This window comes from Macaca mulatta, chromosome 4 (genome assembly GCF_049350105.2).
Source record: "Macaca mulatta isolate MMU2019108-1 chromosome 4, T2T-MMU8v2.0, whole genome shotgun sequence".
Classification (NCBI taxonomy): Eukaryota; Metazoa; Chordata; class Mammalia; order Primates; family Cercopithecidae; genus Macaca; species Macaca mulatta.
The window spans coordinates 94,663,034-94,686,963 of NC_133409.1; positions in this window are offsets into that span (position 1 = coordinate 94,663,034).

The following is a 23,930-nucleotide window of genomic DNA, read 5'->3' on the forward strand; positions in this document are numbered from 1 at the left end:
GCACAACTGTTAGCTCAGGGTGAACACCTGACCCAATTAGCATAGTCAGAGTCCCTTCTCTTAAACTCTGTGAATAGCATGAAGAGATGATCTCCTTAGCTGAAGGAGGTTTCTTAGGCAGAAGACAAGGAAAACTTGTCAGCTATATGGGCACCTTATTTTCTGCATATTGGCCAGGAAGCTCATAAAACTGGGCCTGAGGAATAGAGGGAGAAGACTGAAGTGACCATGCAGAGGAGAGAGAGAGAAAGAGAAAGAGAGGAAGATACTGAGCTCTTGTGTGGTTCTGACACAGAAGAAGTGCTCAATAAATATCTGTTAAATGAATGTATTGAACAAATGTGAGAATGACTCCAAACAGCTGTTCAGACCCTGACTCCAATATCTTCCTAAGGTATGTGAGGAATGTGTTATATTAACATAACAATAAGCTTTCTATTTTAGCTAGGTCACTCTTTTCCTTTTATCCAAAAGACTAAAGAAGAAATATAGTTTGTTCCTATACATCTACTAAGGTCAAACTCAGCTGAAGAAATCAGTGTGGTAATATTTACAAATCCCTTTCAATTTCAAGTCCATAAAATAGGCAATTTGCTTCTATACGACTTTACATATTAGCACCAAACATTCTCAAATCTGGCTTGAGAACATTTACCTACAAAAGAGTCATACTGGGAAAATTATACACACACACACACACACACACATACACACACACACACAGTATATCCATCTTTATTATTTATGTAACCATTTGCTATCCCCTTCCAAAAAGAGAATGATAATGGTTAGAGGCAGTGTGACACGGATCTTCTTCAAACTGAAGGCCTATAAAATGGCTGCAGAACTGTCCTGTTTCTCTGATTAGATGTTTTAGGCATATTATAAACATCATTCCCACCTTCTTGATATCCTATTATATATAGGCCATATTGAGCATCACACGATAGCCCAGGGCATATTTTCAATGTCAAATCATTTTGTCCCCAAGAGGACACTGGCAACATCTTGAAACATTTTTGCTGGTTGCAACCAGAGCAAGGAGGTGCTACTGGCACCTGGTGGGCAGAGGCCAGAGATGCTGCTAAACATCCTACCACTCACACCCAGGACAGCCCTTCTTAACAAAAAATTGTTTCCAAATGCAATAGTGCTAAGGTTCAGAAATCTTGGTCCATGAACCACCCATCCTGAAGTTCTGGGATACAATTAAGCTAGGATAGGTGTACTATTTGTGACAGGAACAGAGACTGACTGACTGGTAGGACTTCCACAGAGGGGCTGAGGTGACATAACCGTTAGCCAAGCACTTCTGAGAAATACAATAAGACCCCAAGGAACAACATAGCTAATAATATGTCCTCTACATAGATGACAGGAAAACCATCTGACAGACAGACAGGCCATCACCAGTGCTTCTTCACAGAGATTCACTGAACCAGTTTCAACAAAGGTTTAAAGCTTCCTGAATCTTTCTCCCTACACAAAAAGCCACCACCACCATCAGAGAAGAAAGACTACTGTCAGCCACTTCTCTACCTTTGCTCTCTCTCAAACACTAACAGAATATAATGCCCATTAGCAGTGGCATCTTCAAGCACAAAAGATGAATAGAAGAGTGTCTGGGTATATTCCAGCTAATAATCAAGCAGAAAACAATGTTCAGAGCAGGGGAATTGTAGACGCAAGCATAATTCATATGTTCCTAACGGGTAAGCTTTAGAAAAATCCTGGATCTAATTACTAATATCATTGAGTGAAAATATTGCCAGAGCCTGCAGTACCTGTTCTGAATGAATTCCGTGTTGTTTAAAATCCAAGCACATTATTTAAAACTTTAGCATACCAACTTATGTTAATGACTGCATGTAACTTTAATTCAACCTGACAAACAGTCGGAAATAAAAGATAATTTAACAGCATTCTAATCAATAAACATTAATTATTTTTTCTTAGTTCTAGGTTGATTTTTTTTAGTGAATTAATGTAAACCCACCTACAAATGCATCTCACACAATGTCATCATATCATAAATCCATTTTATTAACCTGATAAATGTTTATCATCACAATCGCACTACAACACTAAAATAAACTAGGCCTTTCTTCATAGGCTCTGCATCAGCAATTTTCAAATCATAGGTCACAGAGTGATTATTATGTATCTGTTAATCTATATTTGTGTGCAAAGCCCAGCCTTTAGAATGACGTCTCTCTTACACTGATTTTTCCCCCAAGTGTAGTTGCTGTTGTAATTAACAAAATCAATATTTTATTTAAAATTGTTGAAGTAATACTAACGTATTCTCCATCGATAGTAGGTCGAATCACTATTATTATTCACTGAGCGAACCTTTTTTGTTATTTTACAAATGAGTTCTTATCTTCAATATGCTAAGAACCACTATCCTGTGTGCTAGGAGAACTGAATTTCTGCTTATGTTCCTTGCATTTATGTAAAAAAAGCAATGTTAGCTAACCATGGGATATTCCTTCTGATTCCACATTTGCTCACTGTGGCATTCATAGCACAGCTGTCCAAATCCACCTTGGAATTCATATTTTCCTCCAAGATCAAAGTTTAGTGTACTTAGCTGTGGGCTTTGTTGATCCATTCCTCTTGAACTTCGTTTGGGCCCGTAATTACATGCCCAATATAGAGAAAAATGTCAAGAAAGAAACAGATTTCAATTTCAAGCTTCAGAGGAGTTCTGATAATAAAAATGTGGTGAAAATGATGAAAACTACCTTGACTGATGTACTCTTGTTTTTAGGGACAATGTACTATATGGTGGCTGCGAGAAAGGATACGTGTCAATTCTGAGATTAGGCCTTTGCCAGGGGAAGTTGTCATTTTTCAAAAGGAAACGCTCTTTTTGATGTAGGAAAAATGTCCAGCCATGCTACTTGCTATGCAAAAACAGTGGGACTGCTTTCTGCATGCCAGAAGCAGGGCAAAGGTACAACCCACCCACTGCCGGGGCCCATTAGCATCTTTTGTCATAATACATGGCAAATGGACCAGTAACTACCCACTGCCAATTAGAGTGATGATGAGCCAACCTAAAATAGGCAGGTGAGCAGACTAAGTGCCCCTGTGGTTTGCCAATTACCCAAATTATCTGCAGTAGTTTTAGTGCACAGCTACGATGAATACAAATACAAACCACTCTAGTATTCAGGGGAGTTAGGCGCGGCTTGGTGTCAAAAAGCAGAGAGAAAATAAGCAGGATTTTCAGAAGCTGAGTTCTAACAATTGTGATATCTGGTTTCACCCAGATGAAATACTCTCCTGCATTTTGTTTGACAATTCTGTCTCCTCTAGGAAGGACTCCCAAAGCAATGAAGCATCAATTCTGTGCTCGATGTCACCAATCAATTGCACAAATCGCTCCCAGTGATTCTCACTAAATGGACATTGGAATGGATCTACAGCACTGAATGAAGAGTTAGTAGCAAAAGACCTCAACCAAATAAAACTACCCTTACCAGAAAAAAAAAAAATCATTCATAGAGAGAAAACAAGAAAGAAAAAGCAAAAAAGAGACTTGCAAGTCCGGCCATTCCCTCAAATTATAAAGAAACATCATAAAAGAAATCAATAGTGTCCTTTGTTGCAAACATTTTAGAGCAATCATGACATCTGAGCAATGGTCTTGTGAAAAGACTCCATCCTAGAACATCTACTTTGGTAACAGCTCCACTACACTATCAATGAAAACCATTTTCAATTTTCCATTGTTCTCACATTTGCAGTTACTAGGAACAAGGAGATAGCTCAACGCTATTTTAAAGGCACTACAACATTTTCTAATAAAACAATGATGCTAACTCATGTGTTTAACATTTTCCCATCTTTCAGAAAATTACACACATACTTGCCTCCAAATTTGGCATTGGATGTGGATACTGATCTAATGCCATTACATTCATGTTCACTTAAACTTCTTAATAAGTTGGCATAGAGAAAGCGGTTTCAAAAGAACAGTGCTCTGCTCTCTGGATAATATGCATGGTGGCTGTGCTTAATGTTAATAGCGGCAGTCAGGAATCTGAGTTATATTGCTCTGGTATTGAACTAATATGTGATCTTTGACAAGTCACTTAATCTTTCATCTTTCTTAACTATAACGATAGTTTATCTAAATTATAATAGCAGATAATAATACCTGGCTTGGAGTAATGTAGTAAGACTTGATTAATTGTCATGTGTGAAGCACTTTAGGGTCTTTGGATTAAAATGTATTACTAAAGTGTGAGGCATTAATATTATTCACCCATTAACAATGTTTTCCTGTGTAATGGTCCAATATACTATGAGTTTAAGACACATATGGGGACACTCTTAAGGTGTAGTAAGAGAATAAGCATTTTACCATTCTTTGCATACTCTGGTGTTGTACAAATCAGTCTACTTTATAGAATATTCAATATAGTTACTAAATTCCACACTGACTGTTTTATTATGCTAATTGATAATCTCGTGTGCTCTGAAGATTAAAGAAAAATGAAATTAAACTGAAAAATCAAAGGGTAACAACTTTATAATGCCTCTTTAATTTAGCGAAATACAATTAAAGTCACACAGTGGTAGAATTGACTGTGAATACTAAGATGACTATAATTGACAAAGTAAATGTTACAGAATCAAGCTGAATAAAAGGAAAGGAAAATGCCAATAAAATTCAGTGCCATGGGATATCTATGTAGGCTCACTAAAATAAACTATAAGACATCCATAGATGTCACAGAAAACGATGTTCTGAAGAATGCTTATGTCACTAGAAAAGTTTTTAGAATCAGATAAAAATGAACACATTTTAAAGTAACACAAACATTCATTATTGTCCTTACTAGGGGAAAAACATGATGCTGCAAAAGAATTAGACTTTACTTAACGAAGCTTATTTGAGTTACTTGATATTTGTAAACTCAATGGACTCAATATCGCCTGCTTTAAATAAAAACATAGCCAAAACATGCATAAGCACACATGTGTATATTTGCATACAAACACACACACACACACACACACACACACGAGGTATGTCAGTGCAGTATACAATTTAAATGTCCAATTGAATAATAACGTCGATGAGTTTGCCTAATGAAACTAGTAGGATTTGGCTTCTTCTGTTACATAAGTTTACAATTAAAGTTCTTTACGTCATTACAGACTTAATGGAAAAAATGCATACACTTAGATACTGTTGGGTGGGGGGGTGGGTGGTATACTGATACAAAGTCTTAAGTCAGAAATTGCATAATATCTTTAAAATACTTATAAAATTCTCCTTCTGGGAATTTAGGATCCATAATGCTGTATTCTTGCATTCTGACTTTTTCACCAAAAATCTTGGAAGGACAGAGGAATCTTTACCAAAGGAAAACTATCTTTGGAGTAAGAGTAACTTTTAAATTCATACAAAAATGTATATATGTTTTGTTTTAGAGATAAACTTTTCCCCAAATATTTAACAAAAAAATGGTATGTCATTGTTACTCCTACATCTGCCTGTAACTCTCAGCATACCACAAAGCTACAAAGATAGAAATTGTGAAAAATAGTATGAGGTGAATGAACAGGGGACAGTGATGGAGTACAGATAAATGGAAAATCCTTACTTTGGTAAAACAGCATCTTTGAGGAACAGGGTGTGTCAGGGTTCAGAGGGGCAAGGGTTAACAAAGTTGATCTGAGACTTTTTAAAATAAATGTACATATTTACTTTTAATTAGCTTACTTATTATAGTACTGTGAGTTTTAAGAACACATATGTCATATTTTAGCAGAACTGACTGTACCAGCTTTCTCTATGTGGTGAGGTTATGGATGATTTTTTAAAATAAACTGTCTCTCTCATTTGAATTTTTACAATGTTTGTACTACTTTTATGATTAGAAAAGGAAAAAAGCTATTAACATTTTTGGCGGAACACTCAATGTAGTTGCTTCCTGAAACATTGAAGATTGCTCTAAAAATTCCAAATTTTTTATCATCACTTCTAAAATCTCAAACTTATAAAATTAAAATACAAAAATAATATTTATATTTATGAACACTAAAGTCCCAGAAGCGCCTAAATATGTTTCATACATTTGAACAATACATCTATAGATTTCATGAAAAGAAAAATTAAACAAAAGTTAGGGTCTCCTGAATGTATCATTAGTTGATATAAATAATTATATCATTATTGATAGTGAAATTTCAGGGAGACTGCTCCCAAGTAAAAATAATAAAACACTCTGGATTCACGATGGCACCTTTTTAAAGAAGCTATACATCTTCTGAACCTGGGTGCCAGAAACAGCACTGAAATCATTGATAAGGCAAAATTCCTCCTCCACAACTAAACAAGTTAATGTTCATCATGCCTGCCAAGGATGTCAAAGAGAAAATAAATTCCTGCTCTTCTCATGATATTTCTAGAAGGGAATCATTGTTAACAGAAATCATGCAAGGGAGGGGGACAACAACAGTCAAGATTTATATGCTGATCTATTTATCCAGGTTCCTGCTCAGTTGAATTTCTTCAAAGTCTAGACTTCTCTGCAATAGGTAGTCATATTAGCCACAATCACTCATTCACTATGGACCATTTAACCAAAAAACAACTGCAATAACTCCCGATAGATACATACGTTTAGCGAGCTACACACTAATTTTTTTTCGAAAAGTTTCAATCTCTTATAAGTATTTTAAAACACATATGATGAATGTCTACTAAAGAAAGAAATAAAATGTACTCTTCTGTATATGGCATTGGACACTTTGTTGAGTTAGTATTGGGCCATGGCATTTCTTAGAAATTGCTTTCTTGGTTACATTAGCTAGGATATAGTCTGGGTAGTGCTGTTATTTACCGAATTCAGATAAAATGAGAAGGTATACAATTCTCTAAGAATATATTACAGTTATGGTTCTGTAAAATATGTTATCAGGTAAATTGTTGAACAGCATTCTAGTAAGGCAATGTATTCTTATCTTCAATCATAATGTCTTTTTTAAACAAAATCTTTCAACTTCCCAAGTATTCAACTCATTCTCTATTATTTTCATAATCGTTTTCAACATTATGGCATCTTGTATTGGAAACTGACCAGAGAAGAGTGTCCACTTTTAGTGGACAGGGAAGTGCAATTTTAAGAGGAAAGTATTTGAGTTACTCACTTGCATTCTATTTCTGGTTTCACCTCATACTTGCTAAGACCATGGGCAAATTACCTGGACATTAAATATCAGTTTTTCCAGTAAGATTCTCATGGTAATATCATGACAACTTAGTGAAATAATCCATGTAAAGCAGTTAACATAGTAACTAACATATACTAAGATCTCATATCATAGTTATTATTAGAATTCATCTTCAAAATAATAATTTTCTAAAAAAGAACACTGCCATCTTGCAGACTTCGTGGAAATTGCTATTAAAGAGACAGAAATAACAGCTGACTTTTTTTAAACTATAGAAATATATTTCATTCTGTTTTACTTGCTGCACTGCTATTTATTTAGGGTATCTTTTATTTCTAAGTTAAACACAAAGCACGATAATCAAAATTATTGGGCTTAAATAAATTTAAGATTCTTCTTCCACACATCTGAAGATATTTTCATTGAAAATGTTAGTTTTTGCCGTGAAGGATGATAAAGAACTCTCTGACTAAATCTTTTACTTTTCACTAATTGTTTTAGATTCATCTAGAGGTTGAGGTATAAAACATACTGTCGTTCAATAAACAAACAGTGCTGATTTATTGTCCATCATTAAATAATGCACCATGTATTCAGTAAAATAAACTGCCTTTTTTTTTTTTTTTTTTTTTTTTCAGAAATCAAGGTGTGGTATCACAGAAAGTATTTGGTCTTTGTTTCCAGTTTTTGGAAAAGAGTTACTTAAATCCTTGGGACTTTCTGACGGATTAAGGTGACAGGAGCATCTCTTGTTCTAATGAGGCAACTCTTGGTGGGCCCCTAGATAGCTTCAGGATGGGGGTTGTTGCCAGCAAGACCAAGTCTTGACTAGAAGCTTGGAACTTCCAACCCCACCTCCAACTTTCAGGGAGGGGACAGGGGATGGAGACTGAGTTAATCATCATGAATTCCAGCGATGTAGTCAATCACACCTAGGTAATAAAAACCTTCATAAAATCCCCTAAGTAATAGGTTTTGAGGAGTTTTGGGTGGGTGAATGTATTCATGTGCTAGGAGGGTGGTGGACCCCAATCCATAGGAGAGAGGCTTCTGCACCCAGGACCCTTCCAGTCCCTTCCAGCCCTATGTGCCTCTTCATCTGGATGTTCATTTGTATCCTTTGTGATAAACTAGTCAACATAAGTTAGGTGATTCCCTGAGTTTTATGAGCTGTTCTTGCAAATTATCAAATCTGAAGGTTGGGGGGAACCTTGACTTTGTAGCCAAGTTGGAAAGAAGTTCAGGTAACTTGGGGGCCTGGTACTTGCCACTCATGTCTGAAGAGAGGTCAGTCTTATGCCACTGAGTCCTTAAACCTGTGGAGTCTGACGCTGACTATAGTAGTTGGTTCTACAATTGAATTGAATTGTAGGTGTCAGCATTGGTTCGTGTCAGGAGTGGGAAAAAACCTCTTATAAGCCCTTGTTTTTTTTTTCTCATAACTTAATCAGATTATTTCTCTTAGTTCTGAAGAGATTGGTTTTCCCTTTTTTTTCTTAAATATGTTACTATTTCAATAGGAAATAACAGAAAATTTGTTATTAAAATTATTCATAGTTGTATAGTTTGGAAATGTCTTCGAAAGTCTTTTCAGAAACAAAAATGAAGCTCAAAATCTCAAATTCAGCTTGAGATATATACTATGCCTCTATATAGTGTATCTGTCTTTTTCTGCATTAGTGATTTATATTTATATTATACTTTAGTCACTATTTGAATTTTCATTTTTTCCTGGAACGTTAATATTTTTAACATTAGCTTAATAATATTACAGTATGACTTGAATTATGTATGAATAGATATAGAAAAAGACACATAAGCTTTTTATGCATGTATGTAAAGGTAAGCAGAGTTAACCCTGAAAGTTTTATATACATAACATTCAGAGGAAAACCTGTTTTTATTATGTGCTATAATTGTGACTGTTACATCATAATGTTTAATGCCTATGGGGACAAAAATAGGACAATAAAAGGTTTATTTGATGTATATTGCTTGATCAATTTGCAGCAGTTGTGGAAACAAATTTCTATTTACTAGGAATAATAATAATATTGCAAACACCTATTTTCGGGTAGTTAAAAATACAGGAGGAAAAAATGTCCACAATAAAAGCAAAAACCAAAACCAGAAAACAAGCAAAGGGAAACAAGCAAATTATAAAATAAAGAGGAACAAAGCATACATTAATTTAGGGACTTCCATTGCCCAAGAAAAGTCCTAAAAATGTAATTTATAGATTTGTAAAAACTCTTAAAGTAGAAGAGCTTATGTCAATCATTCAAATTACAATTCTGTATTTCAGAACTCAAGTTAAATGTTTATCTTAAACGTTATTTAAAATATTACTTAAGATTTGGGCTTTTTCCCTTTATAACATGGCAGAGTTGTTTCACAACCTTACTGCTTAAAAATATTCATAATTATTTATTTTCAAACTGTTTATAGAATTGAATCTTCTCTTTTCTTTTTAATTCCTCCACAAACTCCAAATTAATAGCCCCTTCTGAAATATGATTGCCTCAACTGAACATATTATTTCAGAGAATTTCACTGGGCCTGTACGAGTTTAGGCAAGTCACTCCCTCATGTAACCTTGATCTTATTTCTCACCATAAGATCATATTAACTTTCCAGCAACTGCATCATTTTGTTGGGGGTCAATGAAAAACACAAGTTCTTTTCACCTTAACTAATGTTTGGTCAAATTTCTCTCATCAGGTACTCATGAGGTCGATCTTTTAGCCCAAATGCAAACCTTTATATCTGCCTATAAAGCCTCACTTTATCGGTATCATTCACACCCTAATTTTATCATCTGTTAGATCTGACGTATTTTCCACTTTTGTGCCACATAAAAATATTTTAAAATGTACTACATTCTCATTCAATAAAGTCCTAAATTTCATTATTTAGTATTAATTGAAACCTTACAAATAAGTTTTGTACATTTCAGTACTCTATAAAAATGTTTCCGCTCACATACTATTTTCAAATATTGAACATAATAGCCAAGGCCGTCTGAATCATCAGTAGGTTCTCTCCAATTTAGCCATTCAATAAATCAATAATTTCAGAATATGGATGTTTATAATACACAACCAAAACCAAAAAAGGAAATGAAGTTAAAAGAGCATAACTTGTTCCTAATATATCTGTATCTATTTCTTCCAAACATACATGTTATTCTAAGGACTCACAGACCTATAACTTGATCCTCTGCTCTAAAATATTAAAAATCAATATTAAACTTGAAAGACTGTACTCTCTAGAATTTATATCTCTATCCAATTTTTTTTTTTTTTTTTTTTTTTTTTTTTTTGAGACGGAGTCTCGCTCTGTCACCCAGGCTGGAGTACAGTGGCCGGATCTCAGCTCACTGCAAGCTCTGTCTCCCAGGTTTATGCCATTCTCCTACCTCAGCCTCCCGAGTAGCTGGGACTACAGGCGCCCGCCACCTCGCCCGGCTAGTTTTTTTGTATTTTGTAGTACAGACGGGGTTTCACCGTGTTAGCCAGGATGGTCTCGATCTCCTGACCTCGTGATCCGCCCGTCTTGGCCTCCCAAAGTGCTGGGATTACAGGCTTGAGCCACCGCGCCCGGCCTCTCTTTCCAATTTTTAAAATTGGACAATTTTTGATCACTTCTAGTCTGGGAACTCTTCTTTTCCCAGGATTTCTCCACAATTACAGGCTTTGAGATAAGGCCTACAATTGTTTTAGAAATCTCAGAGATTTAAGATTCAAGGAATTGTTCAGAATTGCAGTGCAAAAGAATAATCAATTTATAAAATGTAGATTAACCAATAATATAATTTAGCAGGAATGGAAAGTCCTTGAACAGTGTCAGAAGTCCTGAATTCTGGTCTAGGTTAATTGTTTGAAAGTAAATGCCATGTATCATTTCAAAGCCTAGTATGTAGTAGATGTTTATTAAATGTTTGTTGAATAAGTGAAACCTTATTTATCTAAGTTTGGAGATAACTCATTGACAGCATGTAAGTACTCCCTCACTATCTCAATCCATTTATTGGGCCTTAATACTCCTGTCATATTTATTCGGCCCTTGGTTATTAAAGATTATTCTCCTTAATTTCAGAAAGTCAAAAAACAAATTGATCACTGAATTAATATAATTCGAACTGCTTTCTCTATGTCATATGTGCGAAGAGTTGAGAAGTTCTACTTTTTTGTGTTTTATATGAAAGAATATCTGGAGAATGAACTAGGGATAACTTCTTAAATATTGAATGAAAAAATAATAGATGAATGAAAGCTAAACTTAAATCCAAATACTTTACAAAAAAATAATCAAAATGTGAACACCTTCATATTTGCCAGTACCTCTTGGACTAATCTTGGAAAATTTCTCTTTTTCAGTGTAATAGAATCTGCAAACACTCAAGACTTGGGGTTATTAAAATAGGTTGCTTGTATGGTTCAAAAATGAACATGAAATTTTAAAGCTAATACAGTATACACTAAATATCATAATATTCCAAATACAATACTCTATATAGATTTTCCTAATAGCATGATGGAACTCCCAAAAAATAATTGAACATGTGTCAGGTATTGCATTAGGTAGCAGAGACATAATGATGAAGACGTGGCATTGGAACTGTAACTGAGTTTAACCAGGGAGGAAAAATGAGCAAAATTAATAGGAATGTAATATGAAAACTGTGATGGTTGAAGTGCTACAGATGCACAGGAAAGAGTAAAATTAATGCCAACTAAGAGTCGTGTAGACAAGTACAAGACTTGAAGAAAATATGGAGCTGAGTTTTAAGAGAAAAGTGAAAGTTGACCAACTAGAGGTGTGGAGGGAAGGGCATTCCAGACTGAAGAAAGCAAAAGAAGAAATAACAATGTATAGTGTGTCTAGGGTTAACTGTAATTAGATGACTGGGAGAAAGTGATTTGAAATGAGCATATAAGTGTAGACTGAAGTCATATTATGAAGTCTGTACTATCCAAAGGCATTTGAATTTTTTACCTTGTGAGCAGTAGGAATTCACAGAACATTTTTAAGCAGTGAGGAGACAAGAACATATAGTATGCTGTCTTAGTCCATTCCTGCCGCTATAACAAAATACCACAATGAGGTAATTTATAAGTGATAGAGATTTATCTCTCACAGTGCTGGAGATGGAGATGTCCACGACCAAGGTTTAGAAGATTCAGTGTCTGGTGAGGGCTGGCTCTCTCTGCTTTAAAAGTGACTCCTTGTTGCTATGTCCTCGTGTGGTGGAAAGGCAGAAGGGCAAAAGGGCCAGGCAGCTCTCTCAACCATCTTTCATAAAGGCATTAATCCTGTTCACCAGGGCAGAGCCCTGATGCCTTCATCACTTCCACCAGAGGCCTTTAACTTCTTTTTTTTTTTCCTGCTGAATATTTTAATATTGTATTAATGTTTTAATATATTAACATTAGTATTACACAATATTAATATAATAATATATTAAAATTCAATTAACAGTAGTTACAAGTGGATTTTTTATTTATTTATCATTATTATTATACTTTAAGTTCTAGGGTACATGTGCATAATGTGCAGGTTTGTTACATATGTATACTTGTGCCATGTTGGCACATATACACCATGGAATGCTATGCAGCCATAAAAAAGGATGAGTTTGTGTCCTTTGTAGGGACATGGATGCAGCTGGAAACCATCATTCTTAGCAAACTATCACAAGAACAGAAAACCAAACACCGCATGTTCTCACTCATAGATGGGAACTGAACAATGAGATCACTTGGACTCGGGAAGGGGAACATCACACACTGGGGCCTATCATGGGGAGCGGGGAGCGGGGAGGGAATGCATTGGGAGTTATACCTGATGTAAATGACAAGTTGATGGGTGCTGACGAGGCCTTTAGCTTCTAAATACTATCACCTTGACATCAAAGTTCCAACATGAGAAATTCAGGAACATATATACAGTCAAACTATAGCACATGCTTTTCAAAAATAATCCTAAACCTCATGTCAAGCATGTCCCTTAAGTAAATAGATAAATATGTTAATGAAGAAAAAGGAAGTATTGAAAATTTTCTAGTTTTCAGACCAGATAACTTGGTAGAAAAAAGATGATGAAATTAACTGCTGTAGGGAGCAAGGAGGATACTGGATTTGGGATGAAGTTAAATTTCATTCGGTTCAAAGTTGGTAGTGATCTAGAAATCTGGAAAAGGAAAAGCTCTTAAGGGTCACATGCCAAGTTACTGATTTCCAGCCTCAATAGAGTAGACAAGGTGTGGTGGGAGGGATGGGGAGAGAGAGAGACAGAGAGAACCTGAGCTTTAGTATTTGTTGCCAGGCGAGGGAAGTCATTTCTATTGGAATTGTCAGAGCAATCAACAATAATTTCAAGAGAGATGAAAATGAGCAATGAATGCACATGGCACTAAAAGTTAACTTGGGGTCCACAAGCTATCACACTGTTCTCTTCACTTTAAGATTCAGAAACTGGTACAAATATTCTGAATTCATCCCAAAAATAGCATTTACGTGTGTGTGTGTGTGTGTGTGTGTGTGTGTGTGTAGAAGAATTGACTGAAATTTTTTAAAAATCATGATTCAGCACAATGAGGAGTTCACATGGAATTAAAAGACAAAATTTATCCATTTAATTAATAGTTACTTACTAAAGACCAGGGTGAGACAAATGAGGCAATTTTTTTTTACCTCATGAGGTAAAATGATCTTTTTTACCTCATGAGGTAAGAGATCTTGCTCTTAAGGAGATATCAATCTAGCAGAAGAGACAGACAGGCAAGGCAAACAGAGCAGAAACATAACAATTAATGAAGGCTTACTCTATTGCTCATAATTTATATTCATTTATAATGGTCGTGCACTATAACCTCAGCTGCACATAGTCAAAAATGTTCCTGTTCACCACCATATCCCAGGGCTCAGGAAGAGTCCCTGGTGTGTAGCATCCTCTCAGTAAATATTTACCTAATTGATGAATATGCCATGAAATAAGAATCATAACAATTTCAAAGATTAGAAAACTAATGCTAAAAAATGGTTGAGTAACTTCCTAAGAGTATGTAGCTAGTAAGTGTCAGAGTTAGAAAGTCAAAGCTACGAACATTTGTATAAGATTTCTTACTCAATCACACATTTGCCTTTTAAATACCATCCACATATAAACACTCTGAAATGAATATGTGGGAAAAAAAAAAGGTGTGGTCTTTCCTCAGTATGACTCAATTTGTACAGCTGAAATAGGGAAAAATATTGTCATTCAATCCACCTAAAATGCCAGTGCCCTTAAAAACAGTGCTATCAGTAATGCAAATATGGAGTCCCCAGGATTGTGAAAAGCCTGCATAACCAAACAGCAGGTCTTATGAGACAATCCTGCTTCCAGAGCTCTGGCTTGGCTGCTCTCCATTTTCTTATAAATGGCCAGGGCTGCAAACCCCTGAAGAGCTAAACATCTACAACTTGTGACAAAGATTCTCCAATGAGGAAACACTGTGCACTGTGTATTCAAACTCTCCTACTTTTTAGGTACTATTATCACTACACATTCAGTAGTAGTTGAGCATCTAAATGGCCTTTTAACTCAGGTTTGAATGAGGCCTATAAGATATAGTCCTATCATTTCATTTTATTGGAAATAAATACATAGAATAGGATATATTTGTATGGTAGACTCATCCTTTCAAGCTGAACAAGATGAAAAATATATTTTCTTGAAATGGAAGTTTGCCAGGGCTCAAAAATATTTGGTCAGCATTTCTGGAAATCTATAGGAAACCAGTTACATTTATGCTTTATGAAAGTCTCATGTCATAAAATGAGTTATAAATTAAACCCAAAATACTGATCACAAGTTGTCATTTTTCTTTTTCTTTCATTTATTTGTTTTATTAATATCCTCTTATTGCTAATGGCATACAGCACATTTGTACAATATATCTTTCTATGATAAACATTGATTTTGAAGAAAGAAAAATCAAGTTAAATAAATGATACATGCAATAGCATTTTTTCTTGTTTACACTGTAAAGTTAGAGATACACTGTTTCTAATATTGATTTAAATGGGAATGAAAAATGTCTTAGTTTTCCCATTGGTCGATGATTCTTATTCTTATTGCCAGAATTAAGAATCCAAGGCCCATCCAAGACTAAAAAAACAAAACTCAATGAAGAATATACATAAAACACACTTAGGATGATAATTTCACAGCAAACAATCTGTAAAACACTAAACTGCATTATTATTCATACTTATTTTATTTTGGTTGTTAAATGGCATCATCTAGTGAGGTGAATGGTATTATAAAGAGATAGATAGCAAATATTTTAGGCTTTGTGGGCTGCATATGGTCTCCATGATACATTCTTCTTTTTCTTTAAAAAAACATTCTTTAAAAATGTGGAAAACATTCCTAGCTCTCGAGCTGCATCTGGCCAGTAGCCTTAAGTGTGCCAAAGTCTTCTTTTCTGTTCTAGCTCATTTTCAGAAGGCAAACTCTTAACCATTTGTTGATGCTCTTAACTTGGTTGCATAGAGGCAGAAATGTTTTCTGAAAAACGAGAAAAAAAAAACTTTCCAAATTCAACTGTGATTTTTTTTTTCTTTATAGTTGCATTCACCAAGACTTGTATATTTACAAGTCTAGACAATTTCAGGGCCTGCTCTGTGCCAGCAAAGGGTCTGAGAATTTCGCCAACACAATCTCATAGAGCATGAATATTCAGTTGCATGAAGACTCACTCCTAATAACACATGCGAAGGAAGGCCTAGTTTATAGTGAACTATACGTAAAATGCTCTGTGTAAAAATCCACAAAGTCCTGCTGGTCTGATTCTGTCCTTTCATTTGGCAAATGGTCATTAAGTGTCTGCACATCTCAGAAACTATGTGAGGACCAGGGAATCCAATGAAAAGCAAACCTTGAAGTCCTTGCCCATACAGCCCTTGATGCAGAGAGGGAAAGATAGACAATAAACATGTGTGCAATGGTGAAAATAAGCAGGGTCATGTGATGGAGAGCAACAGTGTCTGGAGATGAGAGTCAATTGCTTTTTAAAATATAACGCTTATAGAGTGATTATTAACCTCAAATATAGTAATCCCTCCCAGGCATGCGCAACTCAGTTCAACAATATTCACTCAAATTGAGGTCCTACATGTGAAAAAAAGACATATATTTTTTTCATTTTGAATAAATACATTCATTGCTTTTACTCTGGAGTGTGACATATAAATAGAATAGTCAGAAAAGTGCTGATTTGCTTATAATACTAAATATTACATGAAAGTTACCAGCCTCTGATGTAAAATTTGTCAAGATGAAATAACAACTGTCATGGAACTTCAGGAACTCTTTCTAATAATCTGGTAATCTTCAAAATTTTCACAAAGAAACCTTGTCGTTTGAAATCTTTTGCAAAGAGATGTGATCTTTCACAAAGAGATCTTGTCAGCAAAAAAACATAGCCAACAGATAATGCTATTGATAAAATTTCATAAATTTTACCAAGACTATTATATGCATTTACCAATACATTACAAAACACTAAGAATAGTTAAAATAGTCCTTGAAAATAAATGTATTACGTTTGCTATCTCTAATTTCACATCCTGTGTTTTTCAAATTCTTGCTAATCCTCAAAATACAATAACCTGTAGTATGTAGTATTAACGGATCTCCTCATAGTTATTGCAAATTAGCAAGTTCCCATGGCATTATATTTCATTCCCTTACTATTAAATACATTCAGATTATGCTATTTATTAGACTTGCCATTCATTCTAAACTGATTTATTTTGCTTTTCATGTCACTATTTTAAATTTATTTTAAATATAATCTTAATCAAAATAACAAGGTAGAGCACACATTTTTCTGCATGAAATACTGCCTTTGGGACTTTAGCGAGCTCTTGAGGTTACAAGTTAGATTTCAAGAAAGTTTTGATAGTCCCCATAAGAGGAAACAGTTGGAGAAAAGCCACCAAGATCAGGTTTTAAAATGTGACTCTTAACAGAGAAAGCAAAAAGATTAAGACAGTTTGGCAATGATGAGCAAAATATTAGGGCAAGCCAGATCTTCTCAAATGCAATGAACTTTAGAGAAAAAGACTGAATAGTTTTATTATTCACACAATTTAGATTATTATTGTAAATGGCTGTTTGATATAAAATGGAGAAGTTTACAAGAAAATCATGGAAACATTTTTATCCTAAATATATTACAAAGTAGGTCCATATGAATTATTGTTGGATACTAAATAGAATGAAATGTAATACTTACATATTATTTTTAGTACATCATAGAAATCTTCTTTTTCTCTTTCCTTCCCTTTTCATGAGGAAGAATTTCTCAGACTAGGTCTTTTCTCTACCTTCACTCATTTATGTGACTGGTAAATCTTGGTTAGGAAATTGGGCACACTCAGCTCAGGCCCATCAGGGCTGTTTCATCTCTTTTGCTTTTGCTTTTTGTTCTTGGCAACCCATACTCAAGAAGCAGACCCCGCCCTCTCTTCTGTGTGTTAGAATCATAGGAAGGCAATGCCCAGTTGGAAGGTTCTTCATGTTCCAGAGCTGTCTGTGACTGAGTGGGCAAATCAGTCGTATTCAGGGACGAAATATTAGGCACATTCTCCAATTAGTTATTTCACCGCCATTCTGTCTTGTGTCCCAATTAGGTCTGTATTGGTAGAGGAACATGTCATTTACTTGTTTCACCAAACCCCAGTAGTAGAGGGGGCCCCAATACATTCACTGGGTTCCAAGGCTGATTTTACCAATAACCTGTTCTACCTACCCCACAAAAGGGCTGCTCCAACATCTTCAAATTTTATTTTGCCATAACAGTGAGGTTTGTCCTGGATAATCTCTCAAGCTCTTCCCACTATTGATTAATTTTATTGATAATTAATCAATAAAATTATCTAAAATGGTGTTTCAATCCACAAATAGTTATTAAAATTAAAAAGGCATTTTATAGAAATAAAATAACAAGTCTCATTAACTGGCTACGAACTGTTTGCTAGAACTACTTGGCCAAATAATTTTTATTCACTAACTTGTTTTTAATTTTCACAATTTTCCTTTGAGATATCCTTAACTCCTTTCTACAAATAAAGAATCTGAGTTTTAAGGATCAAACGTCTATCCCAAGATTAGATAGCATTTAAAATATAGATTTTGAATTCATCTAAGTTAGTGTGGCTTTAAAATTAACATGGTTACTTAACAAATATCCTTATATCAAAATTTCTTATTATATCTTTTATATGTAATTTAAATTAATTCAATTATTCTGGCATTAGTCACATGATTTATCCTTCAAAGCCTGTTATTTTTCTTCTATAGATTTATTTGTATTTACATATATAAAAATAGTAAAATATACACATATCTGATATATAATGTTAATAAATACTACTGATTTTATACATTATTATATTATTTAATATACATAAATATATATGCTTTTTTACTTTTCTGTATCTTCATATTTTTAATCAACATTAAAAACTCAAATGTATCTCAACTAAATTCATAGATCAAAAAATTGCAAAATAACTGTACCTCACAGTTACTATGAATGTGTTAAAGAAAGCATGATTAAGGTTTATATCATAGAAAAAAACAACAAATATGGAAAAACAGAAAGAAAATAGTGAATGCTTTCTCATTATATTAATTTATCTTCCATGATGATTAAGTATCTTCATGTTTATACCTTTGCTTTTTTAAAAAAGAGACCTAGAATCGACAAAATGACTAAACCTAGTAAAGTTGAAAAATCTATCAACATCTACTTTTTAGTACATAACAATTAAGTTTCATCTGCATAATTTTCAGGTTTTGCATGAGATACTACTTTTCTTACGCACTCCAAAGTCAATGAAGAATGTTAATATTTTCTAAAGCAGTAAAATATAGTGCTTGAATATCCTTTATCTCCCTACAAAAAGAGTGACTTCATTTATGTTTTCTTTTAAGTAAATCCACTTTGGATTTCAAAGGTAATGTAATCTGTAATTAAAATGCCTCACAAAAATTGTTGTGGAGGGGGGCATCAACCTCCCAAAAAATCATTATGTAATTATAGCCAATGCATCTGAATTATTTTGTAGAAAGACCCACTGTTAAAAAAATAAAATAAAAAACAGTGCAAAGCAAAATAAGAGTGGGGTTGATATCCCAAACTCCCTTTTCAACACTGACGCTTGCTACTTATCAGCATCATGGACAAATAGTGGATCTCTCTTGGTGTCAGTTTCCTCTTCATTGACCCACTCCACAGGGTCATTGTGAGGTAATTGATACAAGCTTCCTGCAACATGCACAGAGCTCAATAAATCATAGCTATTATGTTAAGGAGAATGTTATGTTGTGTTCTTATATCTCCAAACAAATGCTAAAATCTCGTATTTACCCCCAATATTAGGTAGTAATCAATAGCTTTATTGTTCAAACAAAACAATAACCTTTCCCATAAAGGAGTATCAACACATTCATAGTCTTCCTCGTGTCCTAAGTTCACATAACTCTTCCTATTACTGTGTTATAATGAAGTCACTCTTTAAAAAATAATAAAAAATAAAACAATACTATTATTGCTTAAAACTGGAGAACCAAACTTAGAAAGTATGATAGATGTGAAATACTATAAACCTAACAGTTTACTACATTACACTGAATTATGTCTAGAAAGTATGATAGATGTGAAATAGTATAAACCTAACAGTTTACTACATTACACTGAATTATGTCTAGATGTTCATGTGCTTAATAAATATTTTCAGAGTAATATTAGCTATGGTATGTTCCAAAATGCATTAAGCTGGTCATCATTGTAGAAGTAATGGTTATGTTTTTAGTAGACCTATATGCATTCGCTGGTTTATTTTGGTTACTTTTATGGGCTAGTGTGAAGGGTTTTGGCATTTCAGGGCAATAAGAAGTTTTACACACACACACACACACACACACACACAAACATAGGAAAACATGTGTTGATATACAGTCATCACTGACCTGATTATGAAATATAGTGTTAAAAGTTCAATAGGGAAATTGAAAGACTGATATTAGAAAGCAATATTACATTGTTGTGCTTCATTTCCCAGCACAGAGATTGTCTGACTGTGTTCAGAGGATGCAACATATTTGAGATTCTAGGTCTATTTCAAATATGCTGAAGCCTACACAATGCCAGGCCCACTTATGGCTTTCACTAAGTAAGTAAACAGTCTGTAACAGTCTTTCACTAAGTAAGTAAACTCCTTGTAACTTTTCTGATTGGAGAAAACCATAAAGATAATATTTTCCACTAGTCTAAGACACAGACACAGAGGCATTTCAGAAACATGCACTATTTTGTACAAAATCTATATGTACAAAAATCATTTAAATGTCTTTTGAAAGAACATTTACAGTATGATCTTCTGAAATGAGCAGCACTATACTTTGGTGGCCCACTTCAGTTTTATCTGTTCTGCTTTCTCTACTTCCTTCTAACTCTGTATTCTAGTTGCCTATTCACAAAATACATACCTAGCCTATGTTGAGGTGTAATTTCTTTTTTTGCAGAACAAAGATATTTATAGTCTTAAACACCCAAAATAAATGCTTTTTGTATTTTATTTTTTTCTGGGGGTATTTAAAAATAATATACTTATTTTTTGTATTTGCACAAATTCAAGCAAATGCAATTATGGCCCCTCTGTTGTAGAAGAGTGCATTTAATTTATTAGGTAGCTTGTTTTGTATACATATTCTTCTGAAGCATCTCTGAATTTCTCAAATATTAGGTTACTATACGTTACAATATTTGGTATACCCTACACTGTGCATCAATCCTCAGAGATAGTGAAATCTTTTATTGGATTGGTTGAAAATCAAAGGCACATGGAAGCAATTTGTAATCTATAAAATGCTCTCTCTGCACCAGTGCCACCCACTAAGAAGCAACACAATAGGTAACTTAATGATTAGAGAAATAGTGATGATCTAAATCAAGTTACTCTTAATCTTTAGCATTCAACGTGTGCATGTGTAGGCCTGCAGGGAATGGATTTTGGAAAATGACCAAAGACAGATCATTTTTCTGGAAGATCTTAATGCTAGATGAGAAAAGACATAATCTGCACAGTCAGATATATAGGGATGCCATTTGCAGACATCAGTGCAAACAGCGAACTTGCACCTTGGTTTTATCACCTGAAAAATAGGAATAATCATTTTTACTTCATAGTATTGTTGAAAAGATTAAATTTCATATATGTGTGAAGTTCATACCACATAAATCTTCTGGTATATCTTTGTCTTTTTGTAAATATTAGTAGCATGTACTCTTCCTTTGTCTTCTCCATCATTTAAACTAATACCAGAAATCATTTACTGAGCACCTTATATGATAAAATAGTAGGCACTGAAGAAGGTTGCCCTGAAGTAGCTCAAAAGCCAGTGGGAATCTACTCACACAGTCCGTTTACTCACACACACATGCACACACACATACACACACACAGATACTCAATCAACAGCTCTTTTCTGTTAACAGCATCATCATCATCCTTCCATTTTCTCTTTTCCTACAGACTGAACCCAGACTGACCATTAATCATCAGAGCCCATCAGACCCACCTCCTTAACATCTTTTGCATCTGTTTCACTCTTCACATTCTTCTGCAGGCCACTACCCTGCTTTGGGCTCATATTGGCTTCAGTAATGCAATCGTTTCTTAATAGAGTTTTTCTTGCCACCACTATCTGATTTGCATGACTACCTTGGTTATCATCATTAAAACACATTTCATTTTTCCCTACTTTCTAAATCCTTTAATTTCATCATCAAAAACAAAGCTATATGTTCAGACCCGTAAAGACCTTGACCTCTTCCTACAACTGTATCTTCTAATAAGCAGTCAATCCATCCCAGGTCATAATGATAATAAACGTTCCTCAGGTGTGAGCTGCATCCTCTTGCCTTTCCTCTGTTTCTCAAGTTGGAATGACATACTTTCAATGACATATCCTTCCCTCACCACAAGATATTATCTTGTCAAACTTCATCCCAACCTTGTGATACTGATCTATCTTGTTGGCATGAATCCTTCTACCCCATATTATCATTTCTATATTATGACCTCCATTAAGATAAACTCTCTTAGAGATATATGTCTGCCTATATATCTCCTCCACTGGAAAAGTGAGGTCCGAAAGGGCAAAGACTGTCAGACTTAGCTATGGTTTTCTTAGGCCTTAGAATAATGTTTTAGTTAGAGAAACTTTAAAAGAGATCCACTCAAATGCAACTGGTTTCAACTGAACTTGGGCAAACCGTTCATACCAATTTATCTTGCTTTTCTCTCTCATTCATTTATATGTGGTGTTTTTCAACTGTGTAACATCCTTCTCTAATCTTTGACTAGTGATATTCAATCCCATGCTCTCTTTTGTTTTAAATAATTGGTTTCCTTTTAAATGGAGTCTATAGTCAATCAACTTCCCATATTTACTATAGAAGAGCCATGTAACCTGTCATTTGCCCAATTCATTGATACAGGATAGGAGAAGAAGAGTTGAATCCAGGCATTCCAGAACTCCCAGTGGAAATGGCCCATATTGATAGAACAAATGGAATACAGATAAGAATATGTCAGATGTCCACAAGAAGAAGATAACATCACCAGTTGGGATTCAAAAATAATCACCTACATAGGCCAGGCATGGTGGCTCACGCCTGTAATCAGAACTTTGAGAGGCCAAGGCAGGCAGATCACTTGAGGCCAGGAGTTAGAGACCAGCCTGGCCAACATGGTGAAACCCTGTCTCTACTAAAAATACAAAAAAACTGGCTGGGCGAGGTGGCGGGAGCCTGTAGTCCCAGCTACTCAGGAGGCTGAGGCAGGAGAATGGCGTAAACCTGGGAGGCGGGGCTTGCAGTGAGCTGAGATCCGGCCACTGCACTCCAGCCTGGGCGACAGAGCGAGACTCCGTCTCAAAAAAAAAAAAAAAAATACAAACATTAGCTGGGTGTGATGGTGGGCTCCTGTAATTTAAGCTACTAGGGTGGCTGAGGCAGAGAACCTGGGAGGCAGAGCCTGCACCTAGATTGCACCACTGCACTCCAGCTTGGGTGACAGAGTGAGACTTCATCTCAAAAACAACAACAACAAAAGCAAAAACAAAAACATAAATAATCACCTACAATTTGGGTATTCTTTTCATCTATTGATGCATAAAACCCCTAAATCTTAGTAGTGGTTTAAAACAATGACAACACTTAATTTACTCACAAATCTGAAATTTACTTTTCTTATAAATCTCTGGTTTAATTATATCAGCTGGGGTGGCTTCAAGTCTGGGGGCTGGAAACAAATGAAGACTCATTCACTTACATGGCTGGTCAACTAGTACCTTGCCTGGGGCCTTGGAAAAAGCACCTATACCTGGCCTTCCCAAATGCTATGTGGCTTCCTTGCTGCATGGAGGCTGGATTCTAAGGGTAGGAATTCCAAGATGAAGAGGTGGAAACAGTAACGCCTTTTTTGACTTAGCCTCAGAAGTCACATAACATCATTTTTGCTACAGTAACAGGCCCATTTAGATTTGAGGGGAAGGCACGTAGACTCCATCTTTTGGTGGAGGAATGTCAACATCACATTGTAAAAAAAAAACCTATGGAATGGGATATATTGGTGAGCAACATTTGGAAAATATAATATTCTACAATG